We start from the raw sequence: 8996 nt of genomic DNA, 5'->3' as shown, positions 1-8996 counted from the left end.
TGCTTTTTGCTTCTGCTCATTAGTTAGTTTAGCTAAGCAGTCTGAATTTTTCCCTGGACTGTTCTTCCTTTCCCTTTTCGGAACTACTCGAACCTGTTTCAGACTGGGACCAGGTAAACACCGAGAGTTTGCACCCTGTGGCTGCAGCAGCTGCCCCAGTGCCGGAGGGACCGATAACAGAGCAACCACCCCAGGAGAGACTTTCTGAATTTGTCATCTTTTTCAGAGGGGTGAAAGAGTGGTGTCATCTGGTATTGTTCATTTTGTGTGCTGGGGGGTGCAGTGCCTGTTAAATAAACAGGTTCTTTCCACTTCACTCTGAGGAATCCTTCCTGAACCAGTTGGGAGGAGGGGCCATGTGGGTTTGCTTTCTGGAGGGCCCCCTTTTGGAGGTTTTCTCCCAGATTTGCCTTAAACCAGGACACCTCCCTTCAGGAAGGTGTAGAGAGCAATAAGGTCACCTCTAAGCCTCCTCTTCTCCAGGCTAAACAGCCCCAGCTCCTTCAAACGTCCCTCACAGGGTTTGTGTTCCAAGCCCCACACCAGCCTCGTTGCCTCCTCTGGATGTGCTCAAGCATCTCATTCAAGGGGAACGATTTGTTTCCCACACATTTCCGAATATACTCCCTGGGAGGCTTTTGGAGAAGATCTGCTGTGCTGTGCTGGGGACCTGAAGAGGAGATTCCGCGATCTGCCAGCCCTGCTGAGTTTGGGGCAGCAGCAGCGCTGCCAGCGCAGCACAGCTGGAGAGCCGAGCCTGCAGTGGTGCAGCACAGCTGGAGAGCAGAGCCTGCAGCGGTGCAGCACAGCTGGAGAGCAGAGCCTGCAGCTGGATGGACCCGCCAGCAGCAGCAGCATCGGCCTCACGGTGTCACGACACTCCTGCCCATCCTTTCAGAGCCGAAGTGATTCCATGGATTTTGCACTTCAAAAGTTGGTCTGTGGACCTCATCCAATGGGTTTCAAGCCATAGACACAGGCACACTTTGGGAATTGGTGCTTTATATTGTATGCAGCCCTAAACTCTCATCTCCTGCCATTCCTGCAGTGCTCATCAGCTCCATAGCAATGTTGAGGTTTCTTTCTTTTTATTTCCACACCAGCAGATTTAGATCTTGGTGAAGAAGATGGATTGTTCTCATGTTGCCACATTTCTCTTCATGGAGAAAAGCAAGGCACAATTCTTCCCAAGAATATTTCTGGGTTTCACATTCTCTGAACCTCAGAGAAAGAAAACACAATTCTTATCGTATTTGCAGTGCCTGTGTTTGTGCAAAAGGAGAATGCAATATGGAGATTGTGTACCCAAAGTGATGGTGTTTTGTTTCCTTGGCTTATCAGGACCAGGTGTGTGTGTGTGTGTGTCAGGAATGTTGGGTGATGGTCATGAGATTCTATGCAGTGTGAGCAGAGTTGAGTGCTAGGCAGATTCAGTTTAGATGTAATGTAATATAGTATAGAATAATATAGTGTAATAAAGTAATTAATTAGTCTTCTGATAAGATGGAGTCCTCCTCATCACTCTCTCCCCTTCGTTGGGGTTGCCTGCAAATACTATATTCTAAAATGTCTTTTTCTTTTTTGGTCTTTATAAGACAAGATGTGAGCACAGCTGTGCTCTCACAAAGATGTGAGAGATTTTCCTGAATGGATTCGGAAGTATCAGCAGCTTTAAATCCACAAAACTAAAATTCCTAGACTTCTTGTAATTCCAAGGCACAACACAAACTTTTATTTTACATTAATTAAGATCCCTACTCTGAATTATGGAAAAATTAGCCATGTATTTGCTAAATTGGAAAAATTAGCTAATATGGAAAAATGAGCACATTTTGGAAAACTTAGCTGCAGGAATTGCGCATTGAAACCTGCTTAAGACTTTCTGAAAATTGCAGGAACTGATGTGAAGCTGACTTCCAGCCTCTCAAACAATGAGCCTTTGGGAAACCATGAGTTAATCTGTACCCTACTTTGACTCTTCCCTCTCCTCTTTTCCCTTATGACCAAAGTATTAATGATCCAAAGTGTCATCACACATGAAACCAAACCCCAAATCTCACAGAAGACAAATGAACACCACCTCCTCTCCTCACCTGCCATCACCCACCCTGTCCTGCCAGAGTATCAGCTGCTGCACAATGGCTGGAAACCTCTCCCCTCCAGTGCAGCTGAGCAGATTTAAATCAGCTGACCCACCCTCTTTGTAACTTGCTGTGTGTGGAAGCCTCTGGATTTCAGGGGCTGGAGGGAGCTACAGAAAAGAGACAAGCCATTCCCATGTTTCCTTTTGATTGTTTTCCCTGCTTGAAAAAGTGAGAGAGAAGAGATTTGGTTACTTCTAAAGCAGGTACTGGGCAGCCATGGAGAAAGAGGATGTGCTTTTAGAGGATGTGCTTTTAGAGGATGTCCCTGCAGCTTCTGCTGGAGCCTTGTCATGGCTGGGTGCAAAAGGCAGTGGCAGAGAGGGCTTTGTAATGAGAACAGCTGTGTTTCCTTCTGCATGTACTGCAAATACCAAAATCTCAAATCAGCCCTTGCATGTGAAGGATCACAGCCTCCAAAATCTACCATTACCTCCCTGGCCTCACCAAGACTGTTGTTGATTTGAATTAAGATATGTCCCACTTAATGCATCTTGGATGCCTGGGAAGTTTTTCCTATTTTTCCTGCTTGTGCTTCTGAAAGAGGGAGCCATGGGGTGGAGAGCCTTTATAGACCAGCTTGCAATCTTCTCCATCTGTTCCAGTAAATAGTAGAGAGAAATCATGAAAGGAAAGCAAAAAATCAATGCATTCCTTTGCATGACACTTAGCACAAGGATGTCTGACTTATTGAGCCTCATTCTAAAAACCACTTTATAGATGAAAGATTTTTTTTTTCTCTTCTCCCTGGGTTATTCTAGTTCATCTTCCTCATAATGATTCTCTCCTTCAGTTTCCATTGTGTGGCACATGATGTGATTCTTGGGGCTGCCCTGTGCAGGGCCAGGAGTTGGACTGTGATTCTGTGATTTTCTGCATTGCTATTTTAAATTAAAATGAAACAATTTTGTACTGTAAGATCACAGAAACAGATTTACAGCTGCTATATTTTGCCTTTTCCTCATTTCCTCCAGGACAGTTATGTACAGTGATAGCTTGGGGTCTGACTTCTTGTGTGGTTTTCTTAAAGCATGTTACATTAAAAAAATTAAAAATCCATCAATTGTAAGTCTAAATACAGCAGCAAACTGTTCATTAGGGGGTTTGGAGATGGGTAGCCTTCAACAACCTGTGCTATTAATACAACTTAGAATCACCTTTGAGTAGTTGTGTTGTCAATAAAATGCAGAAGGAAAACCATCTTCCAGTCAACTTTTCATATGCAGAAACACCTGAGCTCAAAATTATGAAACTGTGTGATTTTATATATATAAATGCCAGTGGTTTTATCTGAAAGTGCCAATATTGCATGCTTATATCAGGATATAAATGATACTCTTACTTGCTAGCTTTGAAAGTATTAATGCCCCTGATGACTTTTTGTTTTCTGAGATACAGAACTGAGGGGGTTCAGCAGCAATTTCTCAGACATGAGCACTCTGGTTGAAGTTGATTAGTTCAGCAGTTAGAACAAAAGGTCTTGACATTGCCCTAATTTTGTGTGCACCCTGTGTCAGAGGCAGATGCTGCTGATCAGCAAGTGACAACGCAGGCACCATATCAAGGTGGCTGATCTTGCTTCCCCAGAAAATAAGTGGATGTTTTTTTCTTCAGTGGCTAGAAGCAGCCCAAATCTCCTGGCTTCCTACACTTCAATGTCTTGTTCTGTGGGGTGGGGGAGAGGGGGGGGGAACCTCTTACCAGTGAGACTTGTATGCTCTGTATGGAGTGTCTGACACTTTGGTTTCTCTTATTTAGAGCCACATCTTGTATATGTGGCAATTACAGCCATGACTTATTCTGCAGCAAGCATGCTGGGGAAGTGTGGAATTTCTGACACTATAAATATGGGGAGAGCCATTACCAGATGATGATCAGCTCCTCGAGGGTTATGAGCCACCACAGGGTTCAACAATTTTGGATCCATGTCACTTTGCAATGCTTTTGCCTGGGGACTGTATGAAAGCCTTTCTTCATCTTCAAAGGTTTTTTACTTTGAAGTTAGTTGCGTTAAGATAGCCAATGTCAAAAGCTGTGCACAGTGAGCTGTGCCTTCACTTATTCCCTTCCTTTTTTTTGAGGGGGTGGTGTCTTTCCCCCTGCAGAACAGGGGAGACTCAACAGGAGGCAGAACCTGGGGAGAAATGCATAGCCAGAACAGCTGTAGCTAATACCAAGCTTAGCATTTGGCCTCTGCTGAACAACCCTTGTCTGGCTTCCTAAGCCAACCTTGCCTTTGCTGAACCAGCAGCAGGGTTTGGACCCCTTGGACCCAAAGGAGGGTGTGAAGAGCAGTGGTACAGGGGCTGACAGCAGCAGGTGACAGCCCCATGTCCCAGCAGCTCCTCTGTGGATTTCTGCTCCTCTGGCCAGCTCCCAAATGGGTCAACCCCAGCCCTGGGGTGGATTTCAATAGCACTGTTACCTAGAAACTGGGTCTGTCTCTTCCTTCCACTGCTCACTGACTGGAGGCTCGAGGGTGAAAGCTTTGCATGTGCTAAAAAAACCACAAAAAAAAAAAAAAAAAAAAAAAAAAAAAAAAAAGAGAGAGAGAGGAAGGGATCCAGCTTGGTTAGCATTTCTAGACCACTGATAGTGCTGTCAACTGGTCTGCAACCTGCTAGGGGCCCCAAAATCTCCACTGAGCAAACGTGGGCTCTGCAAGACTCTGATAGCTAGTGTTTGAGTCAGCACTTCCCAGTGTGTCCTGCTTGTCCTCTCTTCCAATGTAACACACACTGAAATATGAGCCCTAAATGTCTCCTTCCCCAGTCTGAAGCAGTGGCAGAATGCTGTCATTGACTTGCTTCTGTGACAAAATCTGCACGGTGGCTGACAGCCACGACACCAAATGCTATTTGCCTTTTTGTTGTTGTCAGCAGTGTTAACTCTTAATGAGCAGAAAACACAAAAGTCTGCGCTCCCTTCCAGCAGACACATCCCTCTGCCTCGCGGCTGTGGGGTGAGCCGTGGTACCTATTGCTATGAGCAATCCTGGCTCTGCTCCAGCTGTTTTTCAGCAGCAAAACCTTTAACAGGAGGTTTCCTTTCAGACTTCAGGTGTTTGCTGCACTTCTTTCATCTTGAAGGTAGATTAGGAGCAGTAGTGCCTGTGGTTACTTTAAACAGTGCCATTTATAGGTCAGGTCTGGGGTAGCCTTGGTCACAGGCTGTCCTTTGGCAGCAATCTGATTTTGAAAAGTGGGATAGGGTCACACAAAAATTTTCAAATGGCTGTTTACTAAACCCTGTCGTCCAAGGTGTATGTGTGTGTAAGAATAATAATAATAAATTCTAATAATCATGTCAATTTGTGCTTTCTGAACAGCTTGGTATGCTTGGCACAGTTTAACATGGCTTAAGTCTGTCTACAGCTGGCCTGTTGCTCAGTTTTTCCTTACACTAAAAAATACAAGGAAATTCTTTTCCTCTCTGTGGCAGTGCCTGTCCTTAATTATCCAGAAATCATCTGAGAACTCAGAGAAACACAGTTTGATATCTGTGTGCTTGAAACAACAGAGCTTCTGCAGAGACACTTGGCATTATGGAAAATCCATTATGGTCAATGCATATCCTTCTAATGATATGATCAGGAGCCTGTGCAAAGGGAAAGTTCCCCATCTGGTTCACTCAGAGATGCTTCTTCTATTTTTTTTTTTTAAACCTTGCTGCTATTTAATTTTCAGTTGATTTTCTCCCCACTGGACTCCTGTTTCCCTCTGCTGTTCTGTTCCATGTCAGCTTGCTTCCCATCTTTTATTCCTTCCACAGTTACAAGAGGCTCTGTGCAGCAGGTCTTACTCTGGGTTCTGCCATGTGCTGACACCAATGTCTCTGCTCCAGGACCTCTCCCTTTCCTGACCCCTTCCTGTGCTCAAGCCTTCAGCTGACCTGCCTTAAAAATTGCATATTGTTTTCCTGGGTTCATTTTCTCCTTTTTCCTTTTTTCTTTTCCCCTCTTTTTTAGTTGACTCAGTGGTGATGGAGTAATGAACAAAGTTAAAGGATGCAGCTCCAGAAGATGTTTCTTGATTTCTTAATTCTTGCGGGTTTTAAATTATTTTTCCCCCCATGCTTTGGATTTCATGCCTGACAACAGAATTGAAACAAATGAAGTGTTATAAATTTTGCTAAGCCCTCACAGGATTTTGAGAGTAGCTCAGGAATCATGAGACTGTTTTTGAGAGATCAGAGCTCTTTTTATTTTGTCTGGGTTTTTAAGAAGTCCTTTGGCTATATTTGGGTCACATTTTCAAGCTTTTCTCTGCAACCATGAATGCTAAAACTTTATATTTTAAAATAAAATTGGAATTAAAGGGGGCATCACTTCAGACAACCAAATACTGCAAGACACATAATTTGAGAGATGCCAGTTCTTCTGATCTCCCAGAATGTGTTTTTACAGCGACCCCTTCACCTCATTGGAGGTTTCTGGGTTTTTATTTATTCAAGCCACTGGTTTTTTATTTGTTTTCATCCACTGCTTTTGAACACAGCACATGTGTGCAACCTGGGACAACTGTAAATTTCGTGATGGAATGGGAATAAATATTTCCATACTTAGCAAGAACTGTTTCTTGCACTGACACTTCAGCTCCCTTACTGGGGCTATAGGATCATTCCCAAATCCTCTCTGTGTGCAGCTGATCCAAATAGTACCTAATTCTTTTGATGCAGTTGGGTTCACCCTGAATCAGCAGAGAATTTTGCATGCTCTTAACCTCCACACTTCAGCCACACCTATAGGGGGGCTGCTAATCTAATTTTGATTCACAGTGGTGGCAACAAACAGGTCACTTAGGGAGTTAATGTCAGCTGCTCCTCTAATTACTGCAGGAAAGAGATCCCATCATCCCGGATGGAAATGCCCAACTCCAGCCTACAAAGCACTTTCAGGGCACTAATTCTCTTAATGCTCCATTACTGCTTCACTGGAGCTGTGTGGTCCATCTCCCAAAGTGAGGTAGGAAATCCCCAACCAATTCCAGAGCTGGGAAAGTGCACAGACTGAAACATCATTGACATTATTGGGCATTGTTTTCTGTTGGGTTTCCTCTGTTTCTTGAAGTTTATCTGGACAGATCTTCCCTGCTAACTCCTAGCTTTAGGAGTTTTCATCCTCCACTTCACCTTGAAGGGAGTGGGATGCCAAAAAATACCCTGTGGATGTGGAGCTGATCACTCTGCTCCTTAGATACTGAAATATAAAATGAGCATATAAAGCTACACAATTGCAATAGCTTAAAGACTATCAGGGTCTCAGAAAACCTGACAGTGGCACGTTTAGATACACATCTACAAACCAGGTTTTATATATATATTTGTGTGTGTGTGTGTGTGTGTGTGTGTGTGTGTGTGTGTATAGCAACCCACTTAAACACAGAAGTCAAGAATGCCTTGACACATCTGGGTAGGTATCCTTGGGCTTGAGATCTTGCTTCTCTTGGCACGAAAAGCTCCACAGCAGTCTCAGTCCATGAGAAATAACCTGGGCACTGCACAACAGCAAATGTTATAAGAATAACAGAGACAGGATTCTATTCTGCCCTTCAGCCAAAGTCCCCACTAAAGACATAGCTATGTACAAAGGGTCTTATCTTCCTAAGTTTGGAAGGCTTTAATTTTCTTTCTTTTTTTAAGTAAGTGGGGATCCTCACACTGGCATCTTTGGAGATTCCTTAGATCTCTTCCAATCATCCTCACTGTCATTCCTCCTGAAACTCACTTGTATGTCTCCTTTGAGATGTACAAATTGCTTTGGAATTCGTTGTCAAGCAAAGTGCTCTTGAAGAGCAGAAGAAAATGTGTTGTGCTGGGAGCTGCTGGCTGGCTGGGTTTTGAAAGGAGCTCTAAATGAGGTGTGTTCACTGTGACAGATCAATAAATATGCCCAGATGCCTGAGCTGCCTCTAGGCATTCCCTGCTCGCTTCTCAGCTGAACTGCAAAGACTCTTGAAAACTTTCTTGGAAGTTGTAAGTGGAAGGCAAAGTGAAGCTGCTGAGCTCCTTGTAGCTCCTGGGATAGCAAGGGCTGGGTGATGGTGGCTCCTGCAGGCACTGCTTGTCTGATACTCCCTGCATGCCCCATGCCTGGGATCTCTGTTACTCAAAATTCCCTTGCACTGAGTCTTATGGAGTTCATGCCTCAAAAGTAACTCCAAGCTGCTTTTATATTTCTGTTCCTCTTGTTTTAAATGTATGAGCTGCATAAAAGTGTTATAAATTGTGATATCATGACTTAACTGCGCTGCATGTCCTGCAGTGAGCAGAACTTAATGCTCAGAGCTCACTAATCCTGTCTATGGAAGGAAATGTTTCCTCAGCCCCTTTCAAGCTAAAACAAAAAAACCCCTTATGGTTCTAAATAGAAGTCTAATATAAAAAATTGCTGTCTGAGAGGAACTTTTTTGTCAATGCTTAGGAACCAGCGAAGTGAATGGTTATAGATGAGGTTGGAATGCAGCCTTAATGACCGGACGTGCTGACACTGTACATTATCCTGCTGTGATTTTGTACAGACACAGTTGAAGCCCCTCACGTGAGAATGGGAGGGGGTGTCAGAGTAAATCCTGGGATTTGGTCTGAAGGTGTGACTGCATCTGGTTGGGCAGTGCCTGATTATCCAGAGCACAAGGTGTTCACTGTCTCCCGGGACTCGGACTGCGATTAACGCCCGCTTGGAAAACTGCATCTCTGTTTCCCACAGGGAAGGACCACCCTGACACAGGGAAGCACCAGCCCAGCAGATGACACACACCTTCAAGGAGCCAAGGCTGGCACAGAGAGGGTGAAACAAAGCTGTGCCCCCTCCTGCTGGACAAGGGCTTGTGCCTTTGTTCCCCACTGCTTCCCAGG

Source organism: Serinus canaria, chromosome 3 (genome assembly GCF_022539315.1).
Source record: "Serinus canaria isolate serCan28SL12 chromosome 3, serCan2020, whole genome shotgun sequence".
Taxonomy (NCBI): domain Eukaryota; kingdom Metazoa; phylum Chordata; class Aves; order Passeriformes; family Fringillidae; genus Serinus; species Serinus canaria.
The sequence above is the reverse complement of the archived record's forward strand: the minus strand, read 5'-3'. Positions refer to the sequence as shown.